The sequence below is a fragment of the Triticum urartu genome, chromosome 6, assembly GCF_003073215.2.
Source record: "Triticum urartu cultivar G1812 chromosome 6, Tu2.1, whole genome shotgun sequence".
NCBI lineage: Eukaryota > Viridiplantae > Streptophyta > Magnoliopsida > Poales > Poaceae > Triticum > Triticum urartu.
Window position 1 is genome coordinate 335,176,016 of NC_053027.1, and position 19,014 is coordinate 335,195,029.

Consider the following 19,014-nt stretch of genomic DNA (forward strand, 5'->3'; position numbering starts at 1 on the left):
AGATATGTATATGTAGTAACCCGAATGTTGTTCGGAGTCCCGGATGAGATCCCGGACGTCACGAGGAGTTCCGGAATGGTCCGGAGGTAAAGAATTATATATAGGAAGTGCTGTTTCGGCCATCGGGACAAGTTTCGGGGTTATCGGTATTGTACCGGGACCACCAGAGGGGTCCCGTGGGCCCACCGGGTGGGGCCACCTGTCCCGGGGGGCCACATGGGCTGTAGGGGGTGCGCCTTGGCCTTCATGGGCCAAGGGCACCAGCCCTACTAGGCCCATGCGCCTAGGGTTTCCACCACGGAGGAGTCCAAGTGGTGGAAGGCACCCCGAGGTGCCTTGGGGGGGAGGGAAACCCTCCCCTGGCCGCCGCACCTAGGAGATTGGATCTCCTAGGCTGCGCACCACCCCCCCTTGGCCCTCCTATATATAGTGGGGGAGAGGAGGGATTTTATACCTCAGCCTTTGGTGCTTCCTCTCTCCCCGTTACGTCTCTCTCTCGTAGTATAGGCGAAGCCCTGCTACTGTGGTGCCCTGCATCCACCACCACGCCGTTGTGCTGCTGGATCTTCATCAACCTCTCTTCCCCCCTTGCTGGATCAAGAAAGGAGGAGACGTCGTCCGTTCCGTACGTGTGTTGAACGCGGAGGCACCGTCCGTTCGGTGCTTGATCATCGGTGATTTGAATCACGTCGTGTTCGACTACATCATCCCCGTTCTTTGAACGCTTCCGCTAGCGATCTACAAGGTACGTAGATGCATCTAATCACTCGTTTCTAGATGAACTCCTAGATGGATCTTGGTGAAACGAGTAGGAAAATTTTGTTTTCTGCAACGTTCCCCAACAGTGGTATCAGAGCTAGGTCTATGCGTAGTTCTCTTGCACGAGTAGAACACAAAGTCGTTGTGGGCGTTGATTTTGTTCAATATGCTTGCCGTTACTAGTCTTATCTTGATTCGGCAGCATCGTGGGATGAAGCGGCCCGGACCGACCTTACACGTACTCTTACGTGAGACAGGTTCCACCGACTGACATGCACTAGTTGCATAAGGTGGCTAGCGGGTGTCTGTCTCTCCTACTTTAGTCGGATCGGATTCGATGAAAAGGGTCCTTATGAAGGGTAAATAGCAATTGGCATATCACGTTGTGGTATTTGCGTAGGTAAGAAACGTTCTTGCTAGAAACCCATAGCAGCCACGTAAAACATGCAAACAACAATTAGAGAACGTCTAACTTGTTTTTGCAGGGTATGCTATGTGATGTGATATGGCCAAAGTTGTGATGAATGATGAATGATCTATATGTGATGTATGAGATGTTCATGCTATTGTAATAGGAATCACAACTTACATGTCGATGAGTATGACGGTGACAGGATGATCATGGAGCCCCAAGATGGAGATCAAAGGAGCTATGTGATATTGGCCATATCATGTCACTATTATTATTTGATTGCATGTGATGTTTATCATGTTTTGCGTCTTGTTTGCTTAGAACGACGGTAGTAAATAAGATGATCCCTCATAATAATTTCAAGAAAGTGTTCCCCCTAACTGTGCACCGTTGCTACAGTTCGTCGTTTCGAAGCACCACGTGATGATCGGGTGTGATAGATCCTTACGTTCACATACAACGGGTGTAAGACAGATTTACACACGCAATACACTTAGGTTGACTTGACGAGCCTAGCATGTGCATAGACATGGCCTCGGAACACAGAAGACCGAAAGGTCGAGCATGAGTCGTATAGAAGATACGATCAACATGAAGATGTTCACCGACGTTGACTAGTCTGTGTCACGTGATGATCGAACACGGCCTAGCCAACTCGGATCATGTTATACTTAGATGACTAGAAGAGGGATGTCTATCTAAGTGGGAGTTCATTAATAATTTGATTAGATGAACTTAATTATCATGAACTTAGTCTAAAATCTTTACAATATGTCTTGTAGATCAAATGGCCAACGTTGTATTCAATTTCAACGCGTTCCTAGAGAAAACCAAGCTGAAAGACGATGGCAGCAACTATACGGACTGGGTCCAGAACCTGAGGATCATCCTCATAGCTGCCAAGAAAGATTATGTCCTACAAGCACCGCTAGGTGATCCACCCGTCCCACAGAACCAAGACGCTATGAACGCTTGGCAGACACGTACTGATGACTACTCCCTCGTTCAGTGCGGCATGCTTTACAGCTTAGAACCGGGGCTCCAAAAGCGTTTTGAGAGACATGGAGCATATGAGATGTTCGAAGAGCTGAAAATGGTTTTCCAAGCTCATGCCCGGGTCGAGAGATATGAAGTCTCCGACAAATTCTTCAGCTGTAAGATGGAGGAAAATAGTTCTGTCAGTGAGCACATACTCACTATGTCTGGGTTACATAACCGCTTGACTCAGCTGGGAGTTAATCTCCCGGATGACGCGGTCATTGACAGAATCCTCCAGTCGCTTCCACCAAGCTACAAGAGCTTTGTGATGAACTTCAATATGCAGGGGATGGAAAAGACCATTCCTAAAGTATTTGCAATGCTGAAATCAGCAGAGGTAGAAGTCAAGAAGGAACATCAAGTGTTGATGGTCAATAAAACCACCAAGTTCAAGAAGGGCAAGGGTAAAAAGAACTTTGAGAAGGACGGCAAGGAAGTTGCCGCTCCCGGCAAGCAAGCTGCTGGGAAGAAGTCAAAGTATGGACCCAAGCCTGAGACGGAGTGCTTTTATTGCAAAGGGAAGGGTCACTGGAAGCGGAACTGCCCCAAATACTTAGCGGACAAGAAGGCCGGCAAAACAAAAGGTATATGTGATATAAATGTAATTGATGTGTACCTTACCAGTACTCGAAGTAACTCCTGGGTATTTGATACCGGTGCCGTTGCTCATATTTGTAACTCACAGCAGGAGCTGCAGAATAAACAGAGACTGGGGAGGGACGAGGTGACGATGCGCGTCGGGAATGGTTCCAAGGTCGATGTGATCGCCGTCGGCACGCTACCTCTACATTTACCTACGGGATTAGTTATAAACCTCAATAATTGTTATTTCGTGCCAAGTTTGAGCATGAACATTGTATCAGGATCTCGTTTAATACGAGATGGCTACTCATTTAAATCTGAGAATAATGGTTGTTCTATTTATATGAGAGATATGTTTTATGGTCATGCTCCGATGGTCAATGGTTTATTCTTAATGAATCTCGAACGTAATATTACACATATTCATAGTATGGATACCAAAAGATGTAAGGTTGATAATGATAGTCCCACATACTTGTGGCACTGCCGCCTTGGTCACATAGGTGTCAAACGCATGAAGAAGCTCCATGCAGATGGACTTTTGGAGTCTCTTGATTATGATTCATTTGACACGTGCGAACCATGCCTCATGGGTAAAATTACCAAGACTCCGTTCTCAGGAACAATGGAGCGAGCAACCAACTTATTGGAAATCATACATACTGATGTGTGCGGTCCAATGAGTGTTGAGGCTCGCGGTGGCTATCGTTATGTTCTCACCCTCACTGATGACTTAAGTAGATATGGGTATGTCTACTTAATGAAACACAAGTCTGAAACCTTTGAAAAGTTCAAGGAATTTCAGAGTGAAGTTGAGAATCAACGTGACAGGAAAATCAAGTTTCTACGATCAGATCGTGGAGGAGAATACTTGAGTCACGAATTTGGCACACACTTAAGAAAATGTGGAATAGTTTCACAACTCACGCCGCCTGGAACACCTCAGCGTAATGGTGTGTCCGAACGTCGTAATCGCACTCTATTAGATATGGTGCGATCTATGATGTCTCTTGCCGACTTACCGCTATATTTTTGGGGCTATGCTTTAGAGACTGCCGCATTCACTTTAAATAGGGCTCCGTCGAAATACGCTGAGACGACACCGTTTGAATTATGGTTTGGGAAGAAACCTAAGCTGTCGTTTCTAAAAGTTTGGGGATGCGATGCTTATGTCAGGAAACTTCAACCTGAAAAGCTCGAACCCAAATCAGAAAAATGCGTCTTCATAGGACACCCTAAAGAAACCATTGGGTATATCTTCTACCTCAGATCCGAAGGCAAGATCTTTGTTGCCAAGAATGGATCCTTTCTGGAGAAAGAGTTTCTCTCGAAAGAAGTAAGTGGGAGGAAAGTAGAACTTGATGAAGTATTGCCTCTTGAACCGGAAAATGGCGCAACTCAAGAAAATGTTCCTGAGGCGCCTGCACCAACTAGAGAGGAAGTTATTGATGATGATCAAGATACTTGTGATCAAGCTCCTACTGAAATTCGAAGGTCCACAAGGACACGTTCCGCACCAGAGTGGTACGGCAACCCTGTCTTGGAAATCATGTTGTTAGACAATAGTGAACCTTCGAACTATGAAGAAGCGATGGCAGGCCCGGATTCCGACAAATGGCTAGAAGCCATGAAATCCGAGATAAGATCCATGTATGAAAATGAAGTATGGACTTTGACTGACTTGCCCGTTGAACGGCGAGCCATAGAAAATAAATGGATCTTCAAGAAGAAGACAGACGCGGATGGTAATGTGACCATCCATAAAGCTCGGCTTGTCGGTAAGGGTTATCGACAAGTTCAAGGAATTGACTACGATGAGACTTTCTCACCGGTAGCGAAGCTAAAGTCCGTCCGAATCATGTTAGCAATTGCCGCATTCTACGATTATGAGATATGGCAAATGGACGTCAAAACGGCATTCCTTAATGGTTTCCTTAAGGAAGAGTTGTATATGATGCAGCCGGAAGGTTTTGTCGATCCTAAGAATGCTGACAAGGTGTGCAAGCTCCAACGCTCGATTTATGGGCTGGTGCAAGCATCTCGGAGTTGGAACATTCGCTTTGATGAGATGATCAAAGCGTTTGGATTTACGCAGACTTATGGAGAAGCCTGCGTTTACAAGAAAGTGAGTGGGAGCTCTGTAGCATTTCTCATATTATATGTAGATGACATACTTTTGATGGGAAATGATATAGAACTCTTGGACAACATCAAGGCCTACTTGAATAAGAGTTTTTCAATGAAGGACCTTGGAAAAGCTGCTTATATATTAGGCATCAAGATCTATAGGGATAGATCAAGACGCCTCATAGGTCTTTCACAAAGCACATACCTTGATAAGATTTTGAAGAAGTTCAAAATGGATCAGTCCAAGAAAGGGTTCTTGCCTGTTTTGCAAGGTGTGAGATTGAGCTCAGCTCAATGCCCGACCACGGCAGAAGAGATAGAAGAGATGAGTATCATCCCCTATGCCTCAGCCATAGGTTCTATTATGTATGCCATGCTGTGTACCAGACCTGATGTAAACCTTGCCGTAAGTTTGGTAGGAAGGTACCAAAGTAATCCCGGCAAGGAACACTGGACAGCGGTCAAGAATATGCTGAAGTACCTGAAAAGGACAAAGGACATGTTTCTCGTTTATGGAGGTGACGAAGAGCTCGTCGTAAAGGGTTACGTCGACGCTAGCTTCGACACAGATCTGGATGACTCTAAGTCACAAACCGGATACGTGTATATGTTGAATGGTGGAGCAGTGAGCTGGTGCAGCTGCAAACAGAGCGTCGTGGCGGGATCTACATGTGAAGCGGAGTACATGGCAGCCTCGGAGGCAGCACATGAAGCAATATGGGTGAAGGAGTTCATCACCGACCTAGGAGTCATACCCAATGCGTCGGGGCCAATCAAACTCTTTTGTGACAACACTGGAGCTATTGCACTTGCCAAGGAGCCCAGGTTTCACAAGAAGACAAGGCACATCAAGCGTCGCTTCAACTCCATTCGTGAAAATGTTCAAGATGGAGACATAGAGATTTGTAAAGTACATACGGACCTGAATATAGCAGATCCGTTGACTAAACCTCTCCCTAGGGCAACACATGATCAACACCAGAATTCCATGGGTGTTCGATTCATCACAATGTAACTAGATTATTGACTCTAGTGCAAGTGGGAGACTGTTGGAAATATGCCCTAGAGGCAATAATAAAAGCATTATTATTATATTTCTTTGTTCATGATAATTGTCTTTATTCATGCTATAACTGTATTATCCGAAAATCGTAATACACGTGTGAATACATAGACCATAATATGTCCCTAGTAAGCCTCTAGTTGACTAGCTCGTTGATCAACAGATAGTCATGATTTCCTGGCTATGGACATTGGATGTCATTGATAACGGGATCACGTCATTAGGAGAATGATGTGATGGACAAGACCCAATCCTAAGCATAGCACAAAGATCGTGTAGTTCGTTTGCTAGAGCTTTTTCCAATGTCAAGTATCTTTTCCTTTGACCATGAGATCGTGTAACTCCCGGATACTGTAGGAATGCTTTGGGTGTATCAAACATCACAACGTAACTGGGTGACTATAAAGGTGCATTACAGGTATCTCCGAAAGTGTCTGTTGGGTTGACACGGATCGAGACTGGGATTTGTCACTCCATATAACGGAGAGGTATCACTGGGCCCACTCGGTAATGCATCATCATTATGAGCTCAAGGTGACCAAGTGGTTGGTCACGGGATCATGCATTACGGTACGAGTAAAGTGACTTGCCGGTAACGAGATTGAACAAGGTATTGGGATACCGACGATCGAGTCTCGGGCAAGTAACATACCGATTGACAAAGGGAATTGTATACGGGGTTGATTAATCCTCGACATCATGGTTCATCCGATGAGATCATCGTGGAGCATGTGGGAGCCATCATGGGTATCCAGATCCCGCTGTTGGTTATTGACCGGAGAGTCGTCTCGGTCATGTCTGCTTGTCTCCCGAACCCGTAGGGTCTACACACTTAAGGTTCGGTGACGCTAGGGTTGTGAAGATATGTATATGTAGTAACCCGAATGTTGTTCGGAGTCCCGGATGAGATCCCGGACGTCACGAGGAGTTCCGGAATGGTCCAGAGGTAAAGAATTATATATAGGAAGTGCTGTTTCGGCCATCGGGACAAGTTTCGGGGTTATCGGTATTGTACCGGGACCACCAGAGGGGTCCCGTGGGCCCACCGGGTGGGGCCACCTGTCCCGGGGGGCCACATGGGCTGTAGGGGGTGCGCCTTGGCCTTCATGGGCCAAGGGCACCAGCCCTACTAGGCCCATGCGCCTAGGGTTTCCACCACGGAGGAGTCCAAGTGGTGGAAGGCACCCCGAGGTGCCTTGGGGGGGAGGCAAACCATCCCCTGGCCGCCGCACCTAGGAGATTGGATCTCCTAGGCTGCGCACCACCCCCCCTTGGCCCTCCTATATATAGTGGGGGAGAGGAGGGATTTTATACCTCAGCCTTTGGTGCTTCCTCTCTCCCCGTTACGTCTCTCTCTCGTAGTATAGACGAAGCCCTGCTACTGTGACGCCCTGCATCCACCACCACGCCGTCGTGCTGCTGGATCTTCATCAACCTCTCTTCCCCCCTTGCTGGATCAAGAAAGGAGGAGACGTCATCCGTTCCGTACGTGTGTTGAACGCGGAGGCACCGTCCGTTCGGTGCTTGATCATCGGTGATTTGAATCACGTCGTGTTCGACTACATCATCCCCGTTCTTTGAACGCTTCCGCTCGCGATCTACAAGGTATGTAGATGCATCTAATCACTCGTTGCTAGATGAACTCCTAGATGGATCTTGGTGAAACGAGTAGGAAAATTTTGTTTTCTGCAACGTTCCCCTACAAAAACAAGTTAGACGTCCTCTACTTTGTTGTTGCAAATTTTACGTGGCTGCTACGGGCTTAAGCAAGAACTAATCTTACCTACGCATCAAAACCACAACGATAGTTTGTCAAGTTGGTGCTATTTTAACCTTCGCAAGGACCGGGCGTAGCCACACTTGGTTCAACTAAAGTTGGAGAAACTGTCACCCACAAGCCACCTCTGTGCAAAGCACGTCGGGAGAACCGGTCTCGCGTAAGCGTATGCGTAATGTCGGTCTGGGCCGCTTCATCCAACAATACCGCCGAACCAAAGTATGACATGCTAGTAAGCAGTATGACTTATATCGCCCACAACTCACTTGTGTTCTACTAGTGCATATAACATCAACATATAAAACCTAGGCTCGGATGCCACTGTTGGGGAACGTAGTAATTTCAAAAAATTTCCTACGCACACGCAATATCATGGTGATGCATAGCAACGAGAGGGGAGAGTGTGATCTACATACCTTGTAGATCGATAACGGAAGCGTTTGGTTGATGTAGTCGTATGTCCTCACGGCCCGACCGATCAAGCACCGAAACTACGGCACCTCCGAGTTTTAGCACACGTTCAGCTTGATGACGATCCCCGGACTCCGATCCAGCAAAGTGTCGGGGAAGAGTTCTGTCAGCACGACGGTGTAGTGACGATCTTGATGTACTACTGCTGAAGGGCTTCGCCTAAGCACCGCTACAATATTATCGAGGACTATCATGGCTGGGGCGCCGCACACGGCTAAGGAATAGATCACGTGGATCAACTTGTGTGTCTCTAGGGTGCCTCTGCCTCAGTATATAAAGGACCAAAGGGGGAGGCTGGCCGGCCACATAGGGCGCGCCAGGAGAGTCCTACTCCCTCTGGGAGTAGGATCCCCCCCCAATCCTAGTTGGAATAGGACTCGTGGAGGGGGGAAAGAGAGAGAGGGGCCGGCCCCCTCTCCTTGTCCAATTCGGACCAAGGGAGGGGAGGGGCGCGCGGCCCGGGCTGCCTCTTATCTTTTCCACCAAGGCCCATTAAGGCCCATTTAGCTCCCCGTGGGGTTCCGGTAACCTCCCGGTACTCTGGTAAAATCCTGATTTCACCCGGAACACTTCCGATATCCAAACATAGGCTTCCAATATATCAATCTTTATGTCTCGACCATTTCGAGACTCCTCGTCATGTCCGTGATCATATCCAGGACTCCGAACAACCTTCGGTACATCAAAATGCATAAACTCATAATATAACTGTCATCGTAACCTTAAGCGTGCGGACCCTACGGGTTCGAGAACAATGTAGACATGACCGAGACACGTCTATGGTCAATAACCAATAGCGGGACCTGGATGCCCATATTGGCTCCTACATATTCTACGAAGATCTTTATCAGTCAGACCGCATAACAACATACGTTGTTCCCTTTGTCATCGGTATGTTACTTGCCCGAGATTCGATCGTCGGTATTCCAATACCTAGTTCAATCTCGTTACCGGCAAGTCTCTTTACTCGTTCTGTAATACATCATCCCGCAACTAACTCATTAGTTGCAATGCTTGCAAGGCTTTAAGTGATGTGCATTACCGAGAGGGCCCAGAGATACCTCTCCGACAATCAGAGTGACAAATCCTAATCTCGAAATACGCCAACCCAACATTTACCTTTGGAGACACCTGTAGAGCTGCTTTATAATCACCCAGTTACGTTGTGACGTTTGGTAGCACACAAAGTGTTCCTCCGGCAAACGGGAGTTGCATAATCTCATAGTCATAGGAACATGTATAAGTCATGAAGAAAGCAATAGCAACATACTAAACGATCGGGTGCTAAGCTAATGGAATGGGTCATGTCAATCAGATCATTCACTTAATGATGTGATCCCGTTAATCAAATAACAACTCATTGTTCATGGTTTGGAAACATAACCATCTTTGATTAACGAGCTAGTCAAGTAGAGGCATACTAGTGACACTTTGTTTGTCTATGTATTCACACATGTATTATGTTTACCATTAATACAATTCTAGCATGAATAATAAACATTTATCATGATATAAGGAAATAAATAATAACTTTATTATTGCCTCTAGGGCATATTTCCTTCAGAATGTACTAGGAGAAAACTCAGTTTACATCGAAAAAGAAAGTGGGAGAAATTTCAGAGACCTGCTGGGTCCACCTGAGGAGGGGAATATGATGGGAGGAAGGAGATTCAAAGCACGGCAACCGAGTGAACTAGTTTTTTTTACGGACAAGTGAACTAGTTTACATACATAAGCAAATTGCCACTAAAAAAAGCAACCAGGTTAATGGGTTATTAAAAGAAATATTTTGGACAAAACAGATAATTATGACACATAGGCTAATGCATGAAACACTCACATGATAAAGGTGCTTATAAAAAGATAAAGTACAACATCTAGACCTTCCTGGCACGCTTGATCATGACATGGCGGCTGTCCGTGTACTCGCCAGTTACGGGAAGCAGACACGCCCTCATGTCCAAGATCTGCATGTACATGTCGTAGCATGCGTATGCGCCCTTGGCCGCGTAGGTTATGTAGGCTAGATTCAGAGGTACCTCCCACGTGTTCAGGTCGTCTTCTTTCATGTTGGTGTATCAGGGGTCGATGATGGTCTCAGCGAGGTCAACCACGGAGTCCTTCTCCTGCCCGTTGCTGATGATCTTGTATTGCTTCTGGATGTTGACAAGCTTGTTGCACCAGATGTACGAATCGTCGCGTTCTTCCTTCTCTCCACCGTAGCAAAGGTGCAGTCGGCGCTGCCGATGAAACGGGCGAATGCTCCAGAACCTGGTGCAGCCATAGGACTGAGGCGAGGCAGAGCTTCACCGAGTCCGTATCGTTGGTGTACATCACATACAACTTGGTGCAGCCATAGGACTGAACGGCGAACTCAAAGGGGAACTCCTTGCTGAAGTCCATATCCAGCAGGCTCACCCCTTGGATCGCCATTGGAGTCTCTTCGAGTGAACGAGTGTGTAGGCGGCGGCAGCAGTTCGTTTTCCAGCTCTTGGGGAACTGGACTCAACAGTAAGCTGAGTGTGTACAGGCGACAACAATTACTACCCCTCCCTCGTCCGCTGCACGCCCGGCAGAAGATGCACCCTCGGCCACACATCGGTTCACGAGCGGGTTTGTATTGGTACTGTAATAACAGGAGTTAGTGGTCACTTTACTTAAATTTAATTAGCTTTAATAGAAATTTGTACTTAAAACAAGCAATGCATTCGCTCGTTCTATCAGTGCCACAGGATCAACATGCACAACAATTAGAATTATTATTCTCAGGACGCACACGATCATCACATTTGTCGCACTTTCACAAAGATAATACTACCAAGTTTGAACTGTTTGTTATGGTTGTTGTCCTCTGCATCATCATGCCATGTTTCCCAGCTTGCAAGATTCAGAACCAACAAATAAGATCCAAATAATAAGTACAATAAAGATGCCAACACATCTCATTGATTCCCAGCTTGCAAGATTCAGAACCAACAAATAAGATCCAAATAATAAGTACAACAAAGATTCCTAAACATCTCACTGATTCCCAGCTTGCAAGATTCAGAAACGACCCATTAGAGCCTTTTGATAAAGTGAATATCGGGATTAAATCCATCTTGGCTAGCCATGTCATACAATCGAAGAACTTGGCGAATGCTCTTGACCGTCACAACATCTGTAGTTGAGTATTCCTGTTTGCACAGCATGTTTGCACAACACAAACAAGGAGACATGAGAGCATGATTTCGCTTTAATAGCAGCCTCCTTGAACTCAACCTCCAGCTCTACTTGGATGAGGTCTACCTGGAGTTCCATGATTCAATTCATGCACCTTTTTCTGCAGTTCACCTGAAATGAAGCAAAGATTGCATCATTCAGCTAGCAAGAAGTACTTGCTCTTGTGAGCTGGCAGGTTCTTCTTTAGTAGTTGCACTAAAATTGAGGAACATTAAGGTTGGCTGTCCGGCTCATGTAAGGTGCAACTATAATTTTCTTATCCTTTTGTGCAGTTCCACTAAAATAAAGTGCCATTGTGGTGACAGTGACGGCTCCATCTTGCAAAGGCTAATAAAATGTTGCACGACATTACCAGCAGAACTTGACAGAGATTTTGGAAACTCCAATCACCATTTTGTGAAGTTCCACCAAAATTGAGAGATGTTGCCCACGTGACATTTTAGTTGAACTGCACAAGACACTCATTCCAAAAAAGTGTTTTCTGCAGTTCACCAAAAGGTCACAATAGCAACAAGGTGAAGTGGATATCCCTATCTGCACAAAAAGATAGAAAGTAGACAGTTGCTGGTCAATAAGAATATACGAAACATATACAAAATGAAAAGAAGCATCTTAATTATGTTCATGGCAATCATGCAAGGACAATAGAAATTTTAAAACGTCAGCGATGCTTCATGTTACCAGAAGCATTACGATCAACAATGAGATTCCTCAAATATGGGATTACTTTAATGAGGCATTGCTTGTTTACCAGACACAGTAAATCAACAGCAGCTAAAGAGTTGGTTTAAGGGCATGGGACTATGGGGACACCAGGACACTCAGCATCGTAAAGGAGCAACTTACTTATCATACTGAGGAAAACAGCAGGGGTGACATTATACTATGTGAGGGTAGCAAATCTAATCCTGGAGACCTTTTACTATGTGAGGGCAGCAAATCTAATCCTGGAGACCTTTTACTATGTGAGGGCAGCAAATCTAATCCTGAGACCTTATACTATGTGAGGGCAGCAAATCTAATCCTGGAGAACTTTTACTATGTGATGGCGGCAAATCTAATCCTGGACATACTCTGTTGACTTGTCCACCAGCCGCCACTTTCTATCCTTTTTTCAACCAATAATAGATCTGTTCCTTATCCAGTTTGTACTGTGTTTTCCCATTATTTCACTTTTCAAGCAAGAGACCGGTTGGGTATCCGGTCTCTACTACTTTCACCATATTATTTCCTCTTTGAATCAAGCCTAGATTCATGCTACAACTTTCCCCCCTTTCTTCTTTGTTTGAACAAAGCCCTAGATTCAAATGCATGAAGTAGCTTTACCTCTAATAATACTAAAAATTTAGGTGGCTTTGGAAGAGCTGATGGGAGTAGAAAAAGATGCACATGCAGACACGTGGGGAGCTGGGGCAGTAGAGCAAGGCCGCTTTTGAAGAACTTATACCTGAGGGTCGCCGGGATGTCGGCGGCGACAGGTCGGATCTGCGGACAATACGGCAGGGAGGAAGAAGGGTCGGAGGACCTCCCGAGCTGGCCATGTGTCGGAGAGAACGGCACGGGCACAGGACCGGGCCCCTCCGGCAGTTGTGGGTTTCCTCCCCCGGCGGCGATGACCGCGTGAACAATGCCCCTTTTAGTCCTCTACACACACCGGCCGAAGGGATCCGACCGGATCTGTGACCAGCGGTGAGCAGAGAGAAAATGTCGCTACCGCTGTCTTGTTTATATCTGGAGAGGATGAGAGAATGAAGAGAGCAACCCTAGTAAAGCAAGTGGTCAGGCCCCTGCGTCCATATATAGCGGAGTGATTATCTTTTTTCTCTCCACAACAAGTGTTTCAATTTGTGTACGTGGCATTAAAGAAAAGAAACTCTCTATTTAAGGTGACTACTATATGACTCCTACTTACTAGTAGTAGTACTACGGTATTGTTCACTTGTGCTCCCCGCCCCTCCATTCATTGAACAACCCCACGGGTGAATAAACATACAGTAAGTACTGTATTTATATAGGACGAACAAGCTCAAACTATTTTCGCGTAGTGAAAAGTTGAGGGCGGGACTTTTCCCGGGCAGTACGCGCGGTAGTTTTCTGGTAGGGCCAGAAGACTATTTTAAATTTTTTTAAAACTTCGAGACGGCCACATAGCATGGAGCCGACCCCAACGATTTTAAGCTTACAGGCACGGTACACACTATCCTAGACTACTATACACATGAAACTGCCACACGAGCGTCCGGGCTGTGCTTGGCTCTTCGCCTCTACGGGAAGTCGAACAATGATGGAATACTACTGCACGGGAGGAATACTATAGTATGCTTCTAGCCATCTGACACCGATTGAACTGCTGCATGTCCACCGCATACGGGAGGGAGAGCGTGTAGGGAAAGCTTCTCCTAGTCTTGCCAGCCACCATGCTCATAGGCAACAGAGGGACGCTCCTGCCTTTGCGTGTATGATAGGTGGGCCCTACAGGTGTGTGGCCAACCTGTCATACAGCCAAAGGCATGTGCCGTTAAGTCCGCGAGGGAGAGGATAATCAAACTTCTCGTTGATGTACGAGTTGACGGGACACATCAAAGCACTGCACTCGATATATTTCAATAATTTGCGTGTGTGACTCCCAGATGCAGAGGCCGGGGGTCATCATCCTCCTTTTCGAGAAAAATAGACGCGTGTCTAAGAGGACGAGTGCGTGCGTGCACCTCTTCTCTTCCTGTATAACGTACTACTAAACTCAGAGTACAAGTTTTTGTGGGTGGTACGATGGTGCGTGCGAGAAGTCCCGAGAGATAGGTTTAATGCATTAATTGCAATGCATGCATGCATAAAGTACATGCATTGGTCAATTTTCTCTTAGTACTTGCATGCAATGATTTAATGCACCTTGGAATCTGAACATGTGTTGGGGACAACCAAATTGAGCCTTATAAAATGGAAAAACTAAAATTTTGAGATAAGCCCTATAAAACCGGAAAGGAGGGAGTAGAAAAAGAAGTACTCCATCCGGGAATAGTGCCGCACTTCGAAACTAGAACCGTCAATAAATTTTGAGCTTGTGTCTCGTCACATTCCAAATTACTCCATGCTATATTGACTTGCAAACCTGTTCACACCGATCACAACCTAAACGGTTTCCCACTTAGGAGCGTATTAGTACTCGGTTATAAATACTAGTATGCCAAGATGACTGCACATTCCTCCTCAACTCCTCATCCACAAAAACAAACAAGTCATTCAGCATCCTTCCCTTGCGTCTGCCATTGCCAGCGTGAGTTCTGGGTCGAGAGATTGCCACCAGGGAGAGGCGAGCATTGAAGCGGAAGCACGAGAGATGTCCTGCCTCGTTGCGAGAGCAGTCGACATGTCCCGCCGCGCGGAAGTAGCAGCACATAGGTCTCACCATGCCGTTGAAGCAGCACAGAGGTCCCACCGCACCGTCCATGCAGCAGACTGGTCCGGTCGCGCCGCGGAAGCAGCAGAGATGTCCTACCGCGCAACGAATGTAGTAGAGATGTCCCGCCGCGCCGCGGCGGCCTGGGAAAATTTCTCGCAGGCACGCGGCGACTGTTACAGGCGCATGCATGCGATCATCCATAGCCAGATGGATCAGATCCCTGGCTCGGCGAGGTTGCAGGACGACATGATAGCCTCGTTCGAACAGACTACCGGCATCATCCGGCAACTAAGGGAGGGCAATGAGAGGCTCCGGGCCGAGCGCGACCAGTTGAGGGAGTGTCACACCCTAGCTAGTTCAAGCATTAGAATGTGCATCATGTTTAAATTCCTCTTAAATTTGAATTGGGGAAGACAGAACCCCCAACACACCCCCCCCCCTGGAAAAAACTAGGGTTTACTAAAAATATTTTCAATGAACCTGAAATGCCCTTCTAAAAAGTTCACCCTCTTTGTCTTAGGTTAGAACCTCTGGCAAAATTGGTGCACAATTTTCTAGGTCAACAGAAGGTCATTGAATTAAATCATAAGTATTTGAATTTGGGCATTTAAATGCTATAAAATAATCTAAATGCTCAAATAATTCTGGGAATAAATGTTTCCTGTTGGAAATAATCTAAACAGAGGCCACATTTATTTTCAGGATTTTGGGAAATGTTTTAGTATTTTATTTAAAGCTAAACAGTTGCAGTTAAATAGAAAACAGAAACTAAATAATAAAAAAGTGGAGAAAGAAGCCCACCTGGGCCTTACCTATGCTGGCCCAGCCACCTGGCTCGGCCCAGCCTGCTGGCGCTGCCAGTCGTCGTCCTCCTTGCGCCAGAAGGATGCGGAGCACGTGGCCGGCGCCCGCAGCCACACGCCGGCCACCTCCTGCTTCCGCCGACGCCCGGGAGACGCCCTGAAGTGCCACGTGACCCCCCACGTCTCCCTCTCGCACTCGCTCACTCTCCCCCTCGTCTCCCTCTCTCTCTCTCCCGCGACGGCCGAGCGCGTACCTCGCCGCCGATCGCCGTAGTTGCCACCACAGACACCCCCTCGCCCCCCGACGAGCCCATTAGCTCCGCCTCGACTCCCTCGTCCTCCCCATCGAGCCACGCATCATCGGAGGCCCTGCATCACCGCCTTCTCCCTCGTCTTCAACCTCGGGCACCCGAGCCATCTCCGGTCGAATTCGCCGCCGCCAGGACCTCCCCGAGCCCGCTGACCCCCTCTCCGACTCCGCTGTGAGCTCCTCTTCCTTTCCCCCTAGTTCCCGTGCTCGATTACGCCTCGTAGCCACCGCCCCCTCCGAGCCCGAGCGCTCCTCGCCGCCGGCCATGCCGCCGTCGTGGCTACGGCCGTGCAAGCACATGTCCGAGCGCCTCACCGTGCTCAGTGCAGCACCAGGGACCCGTAGCCACCACCAGTTCTTCCTCCCATGCACCATAGCCTCGAAACCGACCTCGCCCGAACTCCGGCCGCCGCCACGAGCTCGATTCCGGCGAGCTCACTCCACCCCAGCTCCTCCCACTTGCCCCACTAGATGCGCACGAGCCCCAGCTACACGTAGCACGTCTCCGTCATCGATTTGGTCACCGGAGGACCAAATCCGAAGCCCTCCGCCGTCTCGGGCCTCGCCGGCGTCGAGCCGCCGGCGAGTTGACCCGGTTTGACCCCTGGGTGGGCCCAGGAAGACCCCCCTGAGTCTATGACAGGTGGGGCCGGTCGGCTAACTAAATTAGGATTAGTCTTAATTAATTTTAATTAAATCAGTCACTGACATGTGGGCCCAGGCCCCACTGACAACTAATTAGTGTTAATCTAATTTTGCTAATTAGCTGAGAGGCTGACAGAAGGGGCCCACCAGTCAGGTTTGACCTGGGCTGGCGCCTTTAACCTGCTGACGTCACCCTGACGCAATGCTGACACAGTAATTGATTTTCTGGATTTATTCTTATTCAGGAAATTCCAGAAAATAGTTCAAACTTCAAAAATTCATAGAAATTCAACCATAGCTCCAAATGAGATAAATTATATATGAAAAATTATCAGAAAAATTCAATCTATCCAACTGTAATGGTTTCATGCATGACAAAAAAAGTTACCTTGCTGTTTAGGCAGAATAAGGAAAAGCACTATTAAGGCCATGTTTAATGAGCTAATATTTGAATCTTTGATTCAAATGAGTTCATTCCTTTCTAATATAACTTGCATTAGGCCAAGACACATTCATATTTCCATGTCATAGCATGCATCATATTGTTGCATATCGTCATGTGTTGATTGTATTACGATGTGTTCTTCGTGGTAGGTTCTGCCTCCGAGGATATCCACGAGTATCCAACTGAAGGGCAGTATCCCACTACCACTCCATCAGGCAAGCAACCATTGATCATTCCGATACAAACCCATGTTCTCGCTTCTGCTCTTGTTTACTGCATTAAGACAACGCGATTCAAACTACTGTGTGCTACGGTAGTTGAAACCTTATCCTCTGCATGACTTGTCATTGCCACAGTAACTAGATGAAACCCACTAGCATGTGTAGGAGTTGATTGAGCCATGTATGTGATTCTTACCTTGCTATGCCTGCTATGCTTAGAGTTGTGTCAGGTCTGGTTCATCTGGGAGATGGGCTAGAGTGAAATGCTTATGCCGGTAATGTGAGGGATGCGTTGAACATGTCTTGGTAAAGGTATCGATGAGAGGCCATGTAGGAGTACATGGTGGGTTGTTTCATTGAGGCCGTCCCTAAGCACTGAGATCTGTATGCGTGATTTAAGATTCAGCTACTACCACACATTGGGCCCTGAAATATGACCCCGCTCGACTTACTGACCCCTCTCGCCTCTGTCCAGGATTTGCAACTAGTTTCTGGTGTTTGTAGGACACGTGTTGGCTGTCGTGCGTAGCGCTGACCCTAGGGGTGGGCTATGTTGCGGTAGATACACCGTGGCACGGTGTACCGAGTCACCCGTTTGGTGTCGCGGGAACCCTGTTCACATCGTTTGGGGCCGTTGAGGACACCCCGGCCGGATTTCCTTGCGGATGGAACCTGAATAGGCGATAAACCTGGACTAGAGACTTGTGAGGTTAGTCAGGTCATGGTCTACACCCACGTCGGTTTTCGCTTGAAGTCTGCCGAGCACATGTCGTGTGTAGACGCTAAGTGGTGGAAACATGTGTGACGAAGTACACCCCTGCAGGGTATAAAACTATTCGAATAGCCGCGTCCGCAGTAAAGGACTACTTGGTTGCATATACAGTTCATAGACAAGTTAATGGATACTACTAAAAGACTCAAGATAAAGTGTGAGTACTGAGGATGGCCCTCTCGTAGGATGACGAGGGAGGATCCCCGGTGGAGTATTGTGTTGGTGAGTAGTGGACTCGTGTGCGAAAACTATTTTACTGGTGAAGTTCCGTAGGATAGCTTAGCCAAGAGTCAAAGCTGGCTTGCTGCATCAACCCCACCGCCTTCTTGAGAATAAGCATGTATAGTAGGTTCTGATGTAAGACTTGTTGAGTACCTTTGTACTCATGTTTTGCTTATTTATTGTTTTCAGACGACAACACTACCCCCTCCGATGGGTTCTATGTAGACCTTGACGTCGACGAGTGACTAGCCACCTAGGTGGTGACCCTGGCCATGGAGGGCCATGTAGATAGACAGGCTTCGAGATGCCTTCTTTCTTTCTTGAGTCTGTACCCAGACTAGTTGCTTCCGCATGTGCTTGTATGTTTGTATGACTTGAGTGTCGGGTCATGTGACCCCTATCTGTATGAACATGTTATGTATGGCTCTCTAGAGCCTTTAAATAAAGTACTTGAGTTGTAGAGTTTTGTTGTGATGCCATGTTGTATGTACTCATATCAGGCATATTGTGTGTATGATTGAAATGCTTGGTATGAGTGGGATCCGACAATCTAGTTGTTTATCCTTGACAGCCTTTCTTATGGGGAAATGTAGTCTAGTGTTCCTCGAGCCATAGTAGTCCGCTACAGCCCGGTTCACCGGAGTCCTGCTAGCCCAGCACTACTGCTCAGGACACTTGACTGGCCGGCATGTGTTTCACTTCGTCCCTATGTCTGTCCCTTCGGGGAAATGTCACACGGTGACTT